The sequence below is a fragment of the Gossypium arboreum genome, chromosome 1 (genome assembly GCF_025698485.1).
Source record: "Gossypium arboreum isolate Shixiya-1 chromosome 1, ASM2569848v2, whole genome shotgun sequence".
In the NCBI taxonomy this organism is placed as follows: Eukaryota; Viridiplantae; Streptophyta; class Magnoliopsida; order Malvales; family Malvaceae; genus Gossypium; species Gossypium arboreum.
The window spans coordinates 114,572,246-114,589,630 of record NC_069070.1 but is presented as its reverse complement, the minus strand read 5'-3'; positions in this window follow the sequence as shown (position 1 = coordinate 114,589,630).

Sequence of the window (17,385 nt, the reverse complement as noted above, 5' to 3'; positions counted from 1 at the left end):
TACCCCCTTCATACAAGTCTTTCAGGGAGACCACGATTTATGGCGTAGACAAACTCGTTCAAGATGTGAAGGGTTATTTGTTGAGTAGAGACAAACTCGACAATGAGCTTCATTTGGATAGTAAGAAAGATAGGCAAGCTTCCGTTTTGGTAACATCAAAGAAACGAGATAAAAGGTGTCGCTATTGTAAAAAGTTAGGTCACGCCAAAGCGATTGTTATAAAGCTGCGAAATAAAAAGTCACGAGAGTAACGAGGAAGATGTAGTGGTGCTAATTTGGCCGATGAAAATGGGGATGATTTCTTGTTAGTGTCAACAAGTGATAACACCAAGCTCACGTCCGAGTGGATCCTAGATTCAAGATGTTCTTTCCACATGTGTCCCAATAGAGAATGGTTCTCCACATACAGTTCAATTGAAGGTGGAGTTGTGCGCATGGGAAACGATTCATCTAGTAAGGTAATTGGTATTGGTCTTGTTAAAATTAAGATGCACGATGGGACGATTAGGACACTCTCGGATGTCGATATGTACCTGATTTACGAAAGAATCTCATCTCCTTAAGTATTTTAGACTTGAAAGGATGCAAAATCAACATCGAGTCGAGCAGTATTAAAGTATCTCGTGAAGCTCTCGTTTTGTTAAAAGGTAAAAGAACCAGCAGCCTTTATATTCTGGAAGGTTATACAGTGACCGGTGAAATCGGACGTCCCTCGTCCGTTACGAAGTTGAAGTCAACTTGTTTGGAGCGGAGGCAACTTGGTCATAGGAGGGAAAAAGGTATGACTGTTTCGTTGAAGAGAGGTTCTCTTTTAGATGCAGGTTTTGAAAAGTTAGGGCACTGTGTTCGTGAAAACCAGACCCGGGTTAGTTTTGATCTGGCAGTGTACAAGTCGAAGGCTAAAAGTCTTCCAATTTCTAAGCACAAATTCGACTCAGTTAATTCCCTGCATAGTTCAAGACAGGCTCGTGGCGGGCTTTGGCAAAGATGGTGTTGTGGAAATATGAGTCAAGGTGGAGATTTGTTAAATATGACTCCTATTTTCATCAAATTTGAAAAATAGTCTTTCGGTTAAACTCATTTACTTGTTTCAATCAAACATTGATTAGTTTAGATTATTTTACTATTATTTGACTTATGAATTTAGCCTATAAATAGGCTCTTTTACAACTTTAGAAAACACCCATTAGAGATTAGAACTCATAACACATTTAGAGAATTTTGTGTTTACATTTTGTGGGTTCTTTATTTTCGGGTTTTCGGGATTTAGTTTTTATCTCCATCTTTTGTACTCTTCGTTCTTTTGCCATTATAATAAAATTATCTTTGCCCGTGGTTTTTTATCCTCCGTGGAGGGGTTTTCCACGTTAAATTTGTGTGTTCAATTTCTCAATTTATTCTGCTATTTTCTTGTTCGTTGCTTAATTGGGTCGAAATCCTAACAAGTGGTATCGAGCTAGTTCAATTTTCATAGATTAGCCTGTTCAGAGATGGCAACAACAAGGTTTGAAATTGAGAAGTTCGATGGTGAGACAAATTTCAATGTGGCAAGTTCGGATGATGGCAATTCTAGTTCAATCGGGCTTGAAAAAGGTTGTTATCGAGAAAAGCCTAAGAATCTAAATAAAACAGAATGGCAAGAGCTTGATGAAAAGGCTTTATCTCGCAATCCGGTTGTGCCTCACAAATACGGTATTGCGGGAGGTATTGATGGAGAAGACCTCATCTGCCTTGTAGAAAAGGTTAGAAACTCTTTATGCGACTAAGTCTCTGGCTAACCGTTTAGTGTTGAAACAACGTCTATTTACGTTTCGCATGAACGAAGGTGAGCTTCTTAGAGATCACATCAGTCAATTCATTACTCTTTTAAATGATTTAAAGAATGTTGAGGTTCATATTGACGATGAAGATCAGGCTATGCTATTATTGTGCTCTTTACCCCCTTCATACAAGTCTTTCAGGGAGACCCTGATTTATGGCAGAGACAAACTCTCGTTCGAAGATGTGAAGGGTTATTTGTTGAGTAGAGACAAACTCGACAATGAGCTTCATTTGAATAGTAAGAAAGATAGGCAAGCTTCCGTTTTGGTAACATCAAAGAAACGAGATAAAAGGTGTCGCTATTGTAAAAAGTTAGGTCACGTCAAAGCAGATTGTTATAAACTGCGAAATAAAAAAGCTGCTGAGAGTAACGAGGAAGATGTAGCTGGTGCTAATTTGGCCGATGAAAATAGGGATGATTTCTTGTTAGTGTCAACAAATGATAACACCAAGCTCACGTCCGAGTGGATCCTAGATTCAAGATGTTCTTTCCACATGTGTCCCAATAGAGAATGGTTCTCCACATACAGTTCAATTGAAGGTGGAGTTGTGCGCATGGGAAACGATTCATCTAGTAAGGTAATTGGTATTGGTACTGTTAAAATTAAGATGCACGATGGGACGATTAGGACACTCTCAGATGTCAGATATGTACCTGATTTACGAAAGAATCTCATCTCCTTAAGTATTTTAGACTTGAAAGGATGCAAAATCAACATCGAGTCGAAAGCAAGATTAAAGTATCTCGTGGAGCTCTCGTTTTGTTAAAAGGTAAAAGAACCGGCAGTCTTTATATTCTGGAAGGTTATACAGTGACCGGTGAAATCGGACGTCCCTCGTCTGTTACGGAGTTGAAGTCAACTTGTTTGGAGCGGAGGCAACTTGGTCATAGGAGGAAAAAGGTATGACTGTTTCGTTGAAGAGAGGTTCTCTTTTAGATGCGTGTTTTGAAAAGTTAGAACCTTGTGTTCGTGAAAACCGGACCGAAAGTTAGTTTTGATCTGGCGATTGTACAAGTCGAAGGCTAGAAGTCTTCCAATTTCTAAGCACAAATTCGACTCAGTTAATTCCCTACATAGTTCAAGATAGGCTCGTGGCGGGCTTTGGCAAAGATGGTGTTGTGGAAATATGAGTCAAGGTGGAGATCTGTTAAAGATGACTCCTATTTTCAGTCAAATTTGAAAAATAATCTTTCAGTTAAACTCTGTTTACTTGTTTCAATCAAACACTGATTAGTTTAGATTATTTTACTATTATTTGACTTGTGAATTTAGCCTATAAATAGGCTCTTTTACAACCTTAGAAAACACCCATTAGAGATTAGAACTCATAACACATTTAGAGAATTTTGTGTTTACATTTTGTGGGTTCTTTATTTTCGGGTTTTCGGGATTTAGTTTTTATCTCCATCTTTTGTACTCTTCGTTCTTTTGCCATTATAATAAAATTATCTTTGCCCGTGGTTTTTTATCCTCTTTGGAGGGGTTTTTCCACGTTAAATTTGTGTGTTCAATTTCTCAATTTATTATGCTATTTTCTTGTTCGTTGCTTAATTGGGTGAAATCCTAACAAGTGGTATCGAGCTAGTTCAATTTTCATAGATCAGCCCGTTCAGAGATGGCAACAACAAGGTTTGAAATTGAGAAGTTCGATGGTGAGAAAAATTTCAATCTGTGGCAAGTTCGGATGATGGCAATTCTAGTTCAATCAGGCTTGAAAAAGGTTGTTATTGGGAAAAAGCCTGAGAATCTAAATAAAACAGAATGGGAAGAGCTTGATGAAAAGGCTTTATCTGCAATCCAGTTGTACCTCACAAATACGGTATTGCAGGAGGTATTGATGGAGAAGACTTCATCTGCCTTGTGGAAAAGGTTAGAAACTCTTTATGCGACTAAGTCTTTGGCTAATCGTTTAGTGTTGAAACAACGTCTATTTACGTTTCGCATGAACGAATGTGAGCTTCTTAGAGATCACATCACCAATTCATTACTCTTTTAAATGATTTAAAGAATGTTGAGGTTCATATTGACGATGAAGATCGGGCTATGCTATTATTGTGCTCTTTACCCCTTCATACAAGTCTTTCAGGAGACCACGATTATGGCATAGACAAACTCTCGCTCAAGTCGTGAAGGGTTATTTGTTGAGTAGAGACAAACTCGACAATAAGCTTCATTTGGATAGCAAGACAGATAGGCAAGCTTCCGTTTTGGTAGCATCAAAGAAACGAGATAAAAGGTGTCGCTATTGTAAAAAGTTAGGTCACATCAAAGCAGATTGTTATAAACTGCGAAATAAAAAAGCTGCTGAGAGTAACGAGGAAGATGTAGCTGGTGCTAATCTGGCCGATGAAAATGGGGATGATTTCTTGTTAGTGTCAACAAGTGATAACACCAAGCTCACGTCCGAGTGGATCCTAGATTCAGGATGTTCTTTCCACATGTGTCCCAATAGAGAATGGTTCTCCACATACAGTTCAATTGAAAGGTGGAGTTGTGCACATGGGAAACGATTCATCTAGTAAGGTATTTGGTATTGGTACTGTTAAAATTAAGATGCACGATGGGACGATTAGGACACTCTCAGATGTCAGATTTGTACCTAATTTACGAAAGAATCTCATCTCCTTAAGTATTTTAGACTTGAAAGGATGCAAAATCAACATCGAGTCGAAGCAAAGATTAAAGTATCTCGTGGAGCTCGTTTTGTTAAAAGGTAAAAGAACCGACAGTCTTTATATTCTGGAAGGTTATACAGTGACCGGTGAAATCGGACGTCCCTCGTCCGTTACGGAGTTGAAGTCAACTTGTTTGGAGCGGAGGCAACTTGGTCATAGGAGGGAAAAAGGTATGACTGTTTCGTTGAAGAGAGGTTCTCTTTTAGATGCAGTGTTTTGAAAAGTTAGAACCTTGTGTTCGTGAAAACCGGACCGGAGTTTTGATCTGGCAGTGTACAAGTCGAAGGCTAGAAGTCTTCCAATTTCTAAGCACAAATTCGACTCAGTTAATTCCCTGCATAGTTCAGGATAGGCTCGTGGCGGGCTATGGCAAAGATGGTGTTGTGGAAATATGAGTCAAGGTGGAGATTTGTTAAATATGACTCCTATTTTCATCAAATTTGAAAAATATTCTTTCGGTTAAATTACATTTACTTGTTTCAATCAAACACCGATTAGTTTAGATTATTTTACTATTATTTGACTTATGAATTTAGCCTATAAATAGGCTCTTTTACAACCTTAGAAAACACCCATTAGAGATTAGAACTCATAACACATTTAGAGAATTTTGTGTTTACATTTTGTGGGTTCTTTATTTTCGGGTTTTCGGGATTTAGTTTTTATCTCCATCTTTTGTACTCTTCGTTCTTTTGCCATTATAATAAAATTATCTTTGCCCGTGGTTTTTTATCCTCTTTGGAGGGGTTTTTCCACGTTAAATTTGTGTGTTCAATTTCTCAATTTATTATGCTATTTTCTTGTTCGTTGCTTAATTGGGTCGAAATCCTAACAAGTGGTATCAGAGCTAGTTCAATTTTCATAGATCAGCCCGTTCAGAGATGGCAACAACAAGGTTTGAAATTGAGAAGTTCGATGGTGAGACAAATTTCAATCTGTGGCAAGTTCGGATGATGGCAATTCTAGTTCAATCAGGCTTGAAAAAGGTTGTTATTGGGAAAAAGCCTGAGAATCTAAATAAAACAGAATGGGAAGAGCTTGATGAAAAGGCTTTATCTGCAATCCAGTTGTGCCTCACAAATACGGTATTGCAGGAGGTATTGATGGAGAAGACTTCATCTGCCTTGTGGAAAAGGTTAGAAACTCTTTATGCGACTAAGTCTTTGGCTAATCGTTTAGTGTTGAAACAACGTCTATTTACGTTTCGCATGAACGAATGTGAGCTTCTTAGAGATCACATCAGTCAATTCATTACTCTTTTAAATGATTTAAAGAATGTTGAGGTTCATATTGACGATGAAGATCAGGCTATGCTATTATTGTGCTCTTTACCCCCTTCATACAAGTCTTTCAGGGAGACCCTGATTATGGCATAGACAAACTCTCGTTCGAAGCTGTGAAGGGTTATTTGTTGAGTAGAGACAAACTCGACAATAAGCTTCATTTGGATAGCAAGACAGATAGGCAAGCTTCCGTTTTGGTAGCATCAAAGAAACGAGATAAAAGGTGTCGCTATTGTAAAAAGTTAGGTCACGTCAAAGCAGATTGTTATAAACTGCGAAATAAAAAAGCTGCTGAGAGTAACGAGGAAGATGTAGCTGGTGCTAATCTGGCCGATGAAAATGGGGATGATTTCTTGTTAGTGTCAACAAGTGATAACACCAAGCTCACGTCCGAGTGGATCCTAGATTCAGGATGTTCTTTCCACATGTGTCCCAATAGAGAATGGTTCTCCACATACAGTTCAATTGAAGGTGGAGTTGTGCACATGGGAAACGATTCATCTAGTAAGGTAATTGGTATTGGTACTGTTAAAATTAAGATGCACGATGGGACGATTAGGACACTCTCAGATGTCAGATTTGTACCTAATTTACGAAAGAATCTCATCTCCTTAAGTATTTTAGACTTGAAAGGATGCAAAATCAACATCGAGTCGAGCAGTATTAAAGTATCTCGTAGAGCTCTCGTTTTGTTAAAAGGTAAAAGAACCGACAGTCTTTATATTCTGGAAGGTTATACAGTGACCGGTGAAATCGGACGTCCCTCGTCCGTTACGGAGTTGAAGTCAACTTGTTTGGAGCGGAGGCAACTTGGTCATAGGAGGGAAAAAGGTATGACTGTTTCGTTGAAGAGAGGTTCTCTTTTAGATGCAGGTTTTGAAAAGTTAGGGCACTGTGTTCGTGAAAACCAGACCCGGGAGTTTTGATCTGGCAGTGTACAAGTCGAAGGCTAGAAGTCTTCCAATTTCTAAGCACAAATTCGACTCAGTTAATTCCCTGCATAGTTCAGGATAGGCTCGTGGCGGGCTATGGCAAAGATGGTGTTGTGGAAATATGAGTCAAGGTGGAGATTTGTTAAATATGACTCCTATTTTCAGTCAAATTTGAAAAATATTCTTTCAGTTAAATTCTGTTTACTTGTTTCAATCAAACACTGATTAGTTTAGATTATTTTACTATTATTTGACTTATGAATTTAGCCTATAAATAGGCTCTTTTACAACCTTAGAAAACACCCATTAGAGATTAGAACTCATAACACATTTAGAGAATTTTGTGTTTACATTTTGTGGGTTCTTTATTTTCAGGTTTTCGGGATTTAGTTTTTATCTCCATCTTTTGTACTCTTCGTTCTTTTGCCATTATAATAAAATTATCTTTGCCCGTGGTTTTTTATCCTCTTTGGAAGGGTTTTTCCACGTTAAATTTGTGTGTTCAATTTCTCAATTTATTATGCTATTTTCTTGTTCGTTGCTTAATTGGGTCGAAATCCTAACAAGTGGTATCAGAGCTAGTTCAATTTTCATAGATCAGCCCGTTCAGAGATGGCAACAACAAGGTTTGAAATTGAGAAGTTCGATGGTGAGACAAATTTCAATCTGTGGCAAGTTCGAATGATGGCAATTCTAGTTCAATCAAAGCTTGAAAAAGGTTGTTATTGGGAAAAAGCCCGAGAATCTAAATAAAAGCAGAATGGGAAGAGCTTGATGAAAAGGCTTTATCGCAATCCGGTTGTGCCTCACAAATACGGTATTGCAGGAGGTATTGATGGAGAAGACTTCATCGCCTTGTGGAAAAGGTTAGAAACTCTTTATGCGACTAAGTCTTTGGCTAATCGTTTAGTGTTGAAACAACGTCTATTTACGTTTCGCATGAACGAATGTGAGCTTCTTAGAGATCACATCACCAATTCATTACTCTTTTAAATGATTTAAAGAATGTTGAGGTTCATATTGACGATGAAGATCGTGCTATGCTATTATTGTGCTCTTTACCCCTTCATACAAGTCTTTCGGGAGACCCCGATTATGGCATAGACAAACTCTCGCTCGTCGTGAAGGGTTATTTGTTGAGTAGAGACAAACTCGACAATAAGCTTCATTTGGATAGCAAGACAGATAGGCAAGCGTCCGTTTTGGTAGCATCAAAGAAACGAGATAAAAGGTGTCGCTATTGTAAAAAGTTAGGTCACGTCAAAGCAGATTGTTATAAACTGCGAAATAAAAAAGCTGCTGAGAGTAACGAGGAAGATGTAGTGGTGCTAATCGGCCGATGAAAATGGGGATGATTTCTTGTTAGTGTCAACAAGTGATAACACCAAGCTCACGTCCGAGTGGATCCTAGATTCAGGATGTTCTTTCCACATGTGTCCCAATAGAGAATGGTTCTCCACATACAGTTCAATTGAAGGTGGAGTTGTGCACATGAGAAACGATTCATCTAGTAAGGTAATTGGTATTGGTACTGTTAAAATTAAGATGCACGATGGGACGATTAGGACACTCTCAGATGTCAGATTTGTACCTAATTTACGAAAGAATCTCATCTCCTTAAGTATTTTAGACTTGAAAGGATGCAAAATCAACATCGAGTCGAGCAGTATTAAAGTATCTCGTGGAGCTCTCGTTTTGTTAAAAGGTAAAAGAACCGACAGTCTTTATATTCTGGAAGGTTATACAGTGACCGGTGAAATCGGACGTCCCTCGTCCGTTACGGAGTTGAAGTCAACTTGTTTGGAGCGAAGGCAACTTGGTCATAGGAGGGAAAAAGGTATGACTGTTTCGTTGAAGAGAGGTTCTCTTTTAGATGCAGGTTTTGAAAAGTTAGGGCACTGTGTTCGTGAAAACCAGACCCGGGAGTTTTGATCTGGCAGTGTACAAGTCGAAGGCTAGAAGTCTTCCAATTTCTAAGCACAAATTCGACTCAGTTAATTCCCTGCATAGTTCAGGATAGGCTCGTGGCGGGCTATGGCAAAGATGGTGTTGTGGAAATATGAGTCAAGGTGGAGATTTGTTAAATATGACTCCTATTTTCAGTCAAATTTGAAAAATATTCTTTCAGTTAAATTCTGTTTACTTGTTTCAATCAAACACTGATTAGTTTAGATTATTTTACTATTATTTGACTTATGAATTTAGCCTATAAATAGGCTCTTTTACAACCTTAGAAAACACCCATTAGAGATTAGAACTCATAACACATTTAGAGAATTTTGTGTTTACATTTTGTGGGTTCTTTATTTTAGGGTTTTCGGGATTTAGTTTTTATCTCCTTCTTTTGTACTCTTCGTTCTTTTGCCATTATAATAAAATTATCTTTACCCGTTGTTTTTTATCCTCCGTGGAGGGGTTTTTCCACGTTAAATTTGTGTGTTCAATTTCTTAATTTATTCTGCTATTTTCTTGTTCGTTGCTTAATCGGGTCGAAATCCTAACAATATTATTAGTAAAATAAATTATTTACAAGGTTTAATTGTATCATACTCCCAAAACTAAGGTTCAAATTTTAAATTGATCCTTAAAATTCAAACATTCTAATTAACAAATTGGATATATTGTGTTAAAAAAAGAAAAATTAGGATTTTTTTTTTTGTTTAGCATGTCATATCTAAGTTGTTCATGTGATAGGTATAGACATGTTTAGAATTTGATCACACATTTTAAATACGCTTCATGTAAAATCCGAGTTAACATTTAATGTTCAAATTGACAACTAGACTAATAAAAAGATCTAATTGACGCAATACTGATATTCTAAAAATTTTATTAATAAGTTTTGAAGTTTGAGACTGATTTAGAATTTGGGCCATTTTTTGAGGATGAGTAGTGAATTAACCCAATTTATAATTAAACGCCTTCCCTGCTTCCTTTCCTTGTATGGTGCCGCTCCTTTGGACCATTCCAGCCTTCTGGTCTTATCTATATTGTAACCCTGGATGCATATGAAGAACCAGGGCCATTTTTGTTCATTTATTTATTTTTAAATGACAGCATTTCTCAGTGTAATCTTCAAATTAGCTCTTGAATTCCAATGGTTACATTCGATAGTGAGATATCTCCTTTCTTTTCACTACCTTTTTATGCTTGTTGAGGAAAATACGATTTTTTCTTGAGTTTAGAGATGATACTTGACAAAATTTCACTGATCATCTATGTGTTGCATTAAAAAGGATAGTAATTATCATATTAGTCTCAGTTGCAGGTGTTAGATGTAATTTGTTGCATTTTTATCAAAAAACTCGTTGGATTCTAAGCAGCAATTTAACGGATTGGATCATTGAGTAAAATCAATCAAAGAAATTATTCTTTTGAAGACTTTCGGTCCTTATATAAAAGGGAATGTCAAAATATTCTTAGTGGACGGAGTAATTTAGTTGATGTTTAGGAGTGAAGTTACAACTTAATAAATGAGTTGAATTTAAATTACATCTTGTACTGTAAATTGATTTTGGATTATTCTTTAATTTAGAACCCACAGATATTGTTAGAATTAAGTGACCCAAATTCTTATTTAAATAAAATACGATGGAAAATAAAATAAAAGTAAAATCCATATAGAACTAGACTTCTTTTATTTTATTTTAGAATAAGGTTTTAAACCTTATTAAACTCCATCTATTTTATATTGATTAGGATAAGGTGTTTCAATCCTACTAGAATATGGCTTTGCAAGCCTATAAATAGACATAGTTTATTCCTCTTGTATTTGAGTAAAATTTTTCGACATAGTGAATTTTCTTCTCCTCCGCCGTGGTTTTTTTTCCGAAAGGGTTTCACGTAAAATTTATGTGTTCTTTATTTTTATTTATTTTATTCTATTTTATTTTCACAAATTGGTATCGAGCTTAGGGTTATTCATCTCGATCACGGTAATGGCGTCTTTGAAGTATGAAATTCATTGTTGGATCGCAACACCGATTTGCGTTGTGGCAAATTAAGATGCAAGCAGTTCTTGCAGATGGATCTAAAGGATGCCTGCTAGGATAGATAAGATGCCTTGACATTAACAGATGAAGAAGAAGCGTAAGGATCGAAAGGCATTAACACAATTACATCTGCATTTGTCCAACGAAATTTTGCAGGATGTGATGAAAGAGAAAACTGCCGCTGCATTATGGAAGAGGCTAGAACAAATATGTATGTCGAAAACTCTAACAAGCAAGTTGCATATGAAGCGGCGTCTTTATGCTCATCGTTTGGAGGAAGGTGCGTCAGACACGAACACTTAACATGTGTTTAAAGAAATTCTCTCAAACTTGGAGGCCATGGAGGTTCAGTATGATAAGGAAGATCTAGGGTTGATTCTACTTTGTTCGTTGCCCCCGTCTTATTCAACCTTTAAAGACACGATTTTATATAGCCGCGAGTCTCTCACAGTTGATGAGGTTTATGATTCTTTAACCTCGTATGATAAGATGAAGCATCTTGTGGTTAAACCCAACTCTCAGGGAGAGGGTCTCATTGTTCGTGGGAGACAAGACCGGAATGTTGATGATGATCATGGTAGAACACAGGAACGGAATCCTCGTGGTAAATCTAAGGGTAGATCGAAATCTTCAAACAGAGATAAAACTTGCAACTTCTGCAAGAAGAAAGGGCACATTAAATCTGAGTGCTATAAGCTACAAAATAAGATTAAAAGGGAGGCTGCGAATCAAAAGGGAAAACAGCCAGAAAATTCCGGTGAAGCTGATGTTGTAGAAGACTACAGCGATGGTGAACTTCTAGTTGCTTCATCAATGATTCTAAAGTGGCGAGAGTGGATACTTGATTCAGTTTGCACCTTCCACATGAGTCCCAATCGGGATTGGTTTACAACTTATGAAACAAAGATCTGAAGGTGTTGTTTTGATGGGAAATAATGCTTCATGTAAAATCGCGGTGTTGGAACAATTAAAGTTAAGATGTTTGATGGAGTTGTCGAACACTTAGTGACGTGCGGCATGTTCGAATTGAAAAGAAATTTAATTTCGTTGAGTACTCTTGATTCAAAAATGCAGATACACGGTGAAAGTGGGGTTTTAAAGATTTCCAAAGGGTCCTTGTTGTGATGAAAGGGCAAAGAAAGATTGCCAAGTTATATGTTTTCTGAGGTTCTCTTGTTATTGGTGATGCAGCTATCGCTTCCTCTTCCTTTTCAGATGATGATATTACTAAACTTTGGCATATCGCCTAGGGCATATGAGTGAGAATGGCATGGCGAATTAAGCAAAAGAGGACTTCTTAATGGGCAAGGAATTTGCAAACTGAATTTCTGTGAGCACTTGTGTTTTGGGAAGCAAAAAGAGTTCGATTCACTAGAGAAATCCATAACACGAAGGAAGCGTTGGAGTATATCCATTACGATCTGTGGGGCCGTCGAGTGCCTTCGAGAGGTGGAGCTAATTATATGCTAACCTTTATTGATGATTTTTCCGAGAAAAGTTTGGGCGTTCTTCCGAAGCGAAGCGATGTGTTTTCCACATTTAAGTCTTGGAAAATTATGATTGAAAAATGACAGGAAAAGCAGATAAAATACCTCCGCATGCACAATGGCTTAGAGTTACATTACGATGAGTTTAATAGATTGTGCAAGTCGAAGGATCATGAGACACTTGACAGTTCGTCATACTCCACACAAAAGCGGCGTTGCGAGCGAATGAACGAGCGATCATGGAGAAGGTTCGATGTATGTTGTCAAATGCCAACTTACCGAAGTCATTTTGGGCGAAGCGACCTCTCTGCATGTTTTTGATCAACCGATCTCCATCCGTTGCCATTGAGAAAAGACTCCACAAGAGGTATGGTCCGTAATCCCGCTAATTATTCGATTTAAAGATTTTGGGTGTCCTGCATATGCTCATGTTGATAATGGAAAATTGGAACCGAGATCCATTAAATGCTTTTTCTTGGTTATAAAGTGGTGTAAAAGGCTATAAGTTATGGTGTCCTGAAAATAGAAAAGTTGTGATTAGCAGAGATGTTGTTTTGATGAAACCGCTATGCTACCTAACTTATCTCTTAAAGACTCTTCCAATAAAGAAAACCAAAAGCGGTGGAGCATCAGTTAATCTGAATCAACTCCTCAAGCTAGTACAAAATTGAGAATAGAGTTGCTTCTTCACCGCAATACTCTATCGCCAAAAACAGGACAAGAAGAGAAATTAAACCTCCAAAGAAGTATGCCGAGGTTGATCTAGTTGCTTATGCTTTAAATGTGGTGAAGATATAGATGCGAATCAAGAGCCATTTAATTATTCGAGGCGATTAGCTGTGAAGACTCGAGAAAAGTGGATGGTTGCTATGCAAGAGGAGATGGAATCACTCCACAAAAAGCAGAACATGGGATCTTGTAAAACTTCCTAAAGGTAAAAAGGCTGTTCGTTGTAAATGGGTGTTTAAAAGAAAGAAGAGACTCGGAGTTGAAGAACCCGGATATAAAGCAAGGCTTGTTGCAAAGGGTTACAGATCAAATTCGAGTGGACTTCACAGATGTGTTCTCTCCAGTTGTTAAGCATAGTTCGATTCGAGCTTTGCTTGGTATTGTTGCCATGCATGATTTGGAGTTTGAGCGGTTAGATGTAAAAACGCATTTTGCATGGAGAACTTGAGGAAGATATTTACATGCAACAACCGGAGGGTTTTATAGTCTCGAAAAAGAGGACTATGTTTGCTTCTGAAAAAGTCCCTTTACGGTTTGAAACGATCACCAAGACAGTGGTACAAGAGGTTTGATTCCTTTATGACTTCTCATGATTTCAAAAGAAGTAGTTTTGACAGTTGTGTCTACTTTAAGAAAAATGTTGATGGTTCTTTTGTGTATCTACTTCTTTATGTTGATGACATGTTGATAGCAAGAAAAGATAAAGAGAGATAAGAAAGGTTAAAGCCCAACTAAGTGAAGAATTTGAGATGAAAGATTTAGGACCAATAAAGAAGATACTTGGTATGGAGATTCTCGAGATAGAAAAGCAAGTAAATTGTACCTAAGTCGGAAGGGGTACATTGAGAAAGTTCTTTGAGTTCAATATGCGAGTGCTAAGCTCGTTAGTACTCCTTTAGCAGCCCATTTCGACTTTCATCGGCCTTATCTCCTCAATCGATAATGAGATTGAGTACATGTCACATGTTCCATACTCTAGTGCGAGAGGATCTCTCATGTATGCTATGGTTTGTTCACGCCCGATTTATCATATGCGATCGGGCAGCTTAGCGATACATGGCGAATCACGGTAAAGAACACGGAAAGCGATTCAATGGATTTTAAGATACTTACGAGGCACTACTAATGTTTGCTTACGTTTGGAAGAACTAAAGATGGAGTTATAGGGTATGTTGATGCTGATTTTGCTGGAGACCTTGATAGAAGAAGATCTCTCACGAGTTACGTCTTTACAATCGGAGGTTGTGCAATTAGTTGGAAAGCCACTTTGCAAACTACGATCGCTTTGTCTACCATGAAGCTGAGTACATGGCGATTCATGAGGCTTGTAAAGAAGCTATTTGGTTGAAGGGACTATATAGTGAACTCAATGAAGACCTTCAAATCAACCACGAGATTTTGTGACAACAGAGTGCCATCTTTCTTACAAAAGATCAAATGTTTCATGAGAGAACAAAACACATTGATATTCAGTATCATTTTGTTCGTGATATTATTGCTCGTGGTGATATTGTTGTGAGCAAAATTAGCACTCATGAAAATCCTGCAGATATGATGACTAAGTCACTTCCTATAACCAAGTTTGAGCATTGCTTAGACTTGGTTGGTGTTCATTGTTGAAGTTAAACCCTTAAGGGTTTTTGGAAGAGGTGAAGAACTTGTTTATTGAAAGTTCGCGATGAAGAACTTGTTCATTGAGAATTTGTGTCAAGGTGGAGATTGTTAGAATTAAGTGACCCAAATTCTTATTTAAATAAAATACGATGGAAAATAAAATAAAAGTAAAATCCATATAGAACTAGACTTCTTTTATTTTATTTTAGAATAAGGTTTTAAACCTTATTAAACTCCATCTATTTTATATTGATTAGGATAAGGTGTTTCAATCCTACTAGAATATGGCTTTGCAAGCCTATAAATAGACATAGTCTATTCCTCTTGTATTTGAGTAAAAATTTTTCGACATAGTGAATTTTCTTCTCCTCTGCCCGTGGTTTTTTTTCCGAAAGGGTTTCCACGTAAAATTTATGTGTTCTTTATTTTTATTTATTTTATTCTATTTTATTTTTCACAGATATAATAAAATTTTCTGAACTATATAACCAATTCTTGTGTCCATCTTCATATTTACTTTTTCAAGATAGGCAAATTTAACGAATTCTCATATTAGTTTCTGATGAAAATATAGAAACAAAGGAACGTATAGCACTTGAGCTCTCCAAAGTAATTTGAGCATCATGGAGCTCATTAATCATTTTGTTGTAGAGGTATAAATTTTCGAGTTGGTGCCTGAAATAACTTTACTGGATTATTCAACAAAAGAGTGACAAGAGACATAAAATCTTCCTGATTTTCTATGATGTGAGTCGGTCTTGTTAGAACCAAAATTTGATTTCTAGCTACAACGATAGTTGCAATTTGAGGTATAGCTAAAATTTAGACAAAATTTATCTTTATTTATGTTGACAATTTTTTGATGATGTATATCTACCTTGCATAAAACCACGTTCTTTCACATTTGATTTAAGAAAGTAGACCGGGAAACTTGAAGAAGCCTTTGCTATGCATGAAGAAAATTTCAAGGAAAACAAAAAGATGTAATGGTGGCGATATGCTTTAACTCAAGTGGTTAACATCAACGGGTGACACTTGAATAACAAGTAATCATCTTTTTCTTCCACTTCTGTTAGTGCTAGTTTTACCTACTAGTTACCGTGCTAGTTGCAACTTGAGATATTGCTAGCGGTATAATAAAACTTGCCTTATTTGTTGACATATTTGACCTATGCATATTGATTATTTAATTGTATATTTTTGAGTAGAAAATCAAGAGATTATAGTTGGAGAAGAGATTGGACCAAGCAAGGTTAGTTTTCAATCCTTTGTATATACCGAGATAACTTACCTTATATATTGAGATATACAATCACAAGAAGATGTGGGAGTGACTTTGTGAAGATTTATCTTAACCTTTTGTATCCTTATATTAATGGTAATTGGTTCAGTGAGGTTTGAGCAGACTAAAATGAATTGAAGATTACTTAGTGAAGCTTGACTCTAGATCATTATATGGAAGTCTTGTTCAACCTTGAAATTGGCTTTTAATGCCAGTTGCAACCTCAATTGCAACTTAAAAAAACAATGATAGAACATTATAAGTTGCCTATTTTGTTAGAATATTGCGAAAAAAATTCTGTGCATCTTCTTAATGGATATTGTACAGCATATTTCATGGTTTACTTAAGGAAGATCTTTTGTCAAGCAACGACAAACTTGAAGAAGTTTAGTGTGATTTTTTTTCCATAAATAAAGAGATATGCGATCAAGAAAATATAGTTAATTATCTCAAAATTTTCTTTCTCCTTAAAGATATTTGATATGGATGAAATTCTAGTGATTCATTCAAATCATACTAGCTGGATTTACTAAACTACAAGTTCTATATATTAAAAACTTGTATTTATGTTTTAGACATGAACTTAGAGAGAATTTAATATCTTCATTGTGCGTAACATTAATGATTTTGTGATATATTCAAACTATTCTATTAGTGTGACACTAAGCTTTCATTAGGGAAAGTTTTGGTAGGAGAGTGATCTTAATTGAATGTATATAAGAGTGAGGTTGTAATTTTAGAAAAGGTTCCACAGACATAGAAAGATGTTTTGAATTACATAAACAATTTTGAGTATCCATTTCTATTTTTTATACAATACTCACTTGATCTAGTTGCAACTTGACTTATACTGAACTAATATCTACTAGCAAAAATCAACGTTCTTTCAACTTCAATAATATAATATCAACATTTAATTAGATATCGAAGAAGGCTTTAAATCACTAAACATGTTGGCTCAGGATTGTGCTATTAAAATTTGACTCATTAAGGCTTTTCTTTACTTTGTTTTGAATTTGAAGGCTTGAAAATAATTTTCTGGGGACATCATTAAAAACAACAAAATTATGTCAAATATTTGCAAGTGCTCCTAATGCACGAATGGAATTCATTGCAAAGTATACATGGGAGATGAAGATGATGGTGTTCCCTATACTAACTCATAAATAAGATGATAAATACGCTTTAATATTCTCGAACCCACATTCTCTTACATTGGTAACAATGTCTATACTAATCGCGTTAAGACTCAATCGATAACTTCAAATAAATTTTTATATGTTAGAGGGATCCGGGAAGCATGTTTACTCAAATAGGTATGACAAAGATAAGGTAACGGTGAGTACTATTTAATTTTTAAGTAAAGCGTAGTTAATGAAGCTTAAATCATAATTAATGTCTATAACGTTTTCTTATTTTAATAAATTCTCACTTTTAATTGCATGTTTTCTAATATCGGGATACCCTATAAATTATTTTCATCGATATAACCAATTCTTGCAGCAGTACCAAAAGTCTTCTGCCCACTAAATTAAAAGCAAAACAAAACCCCATTATTGTTCATTGCT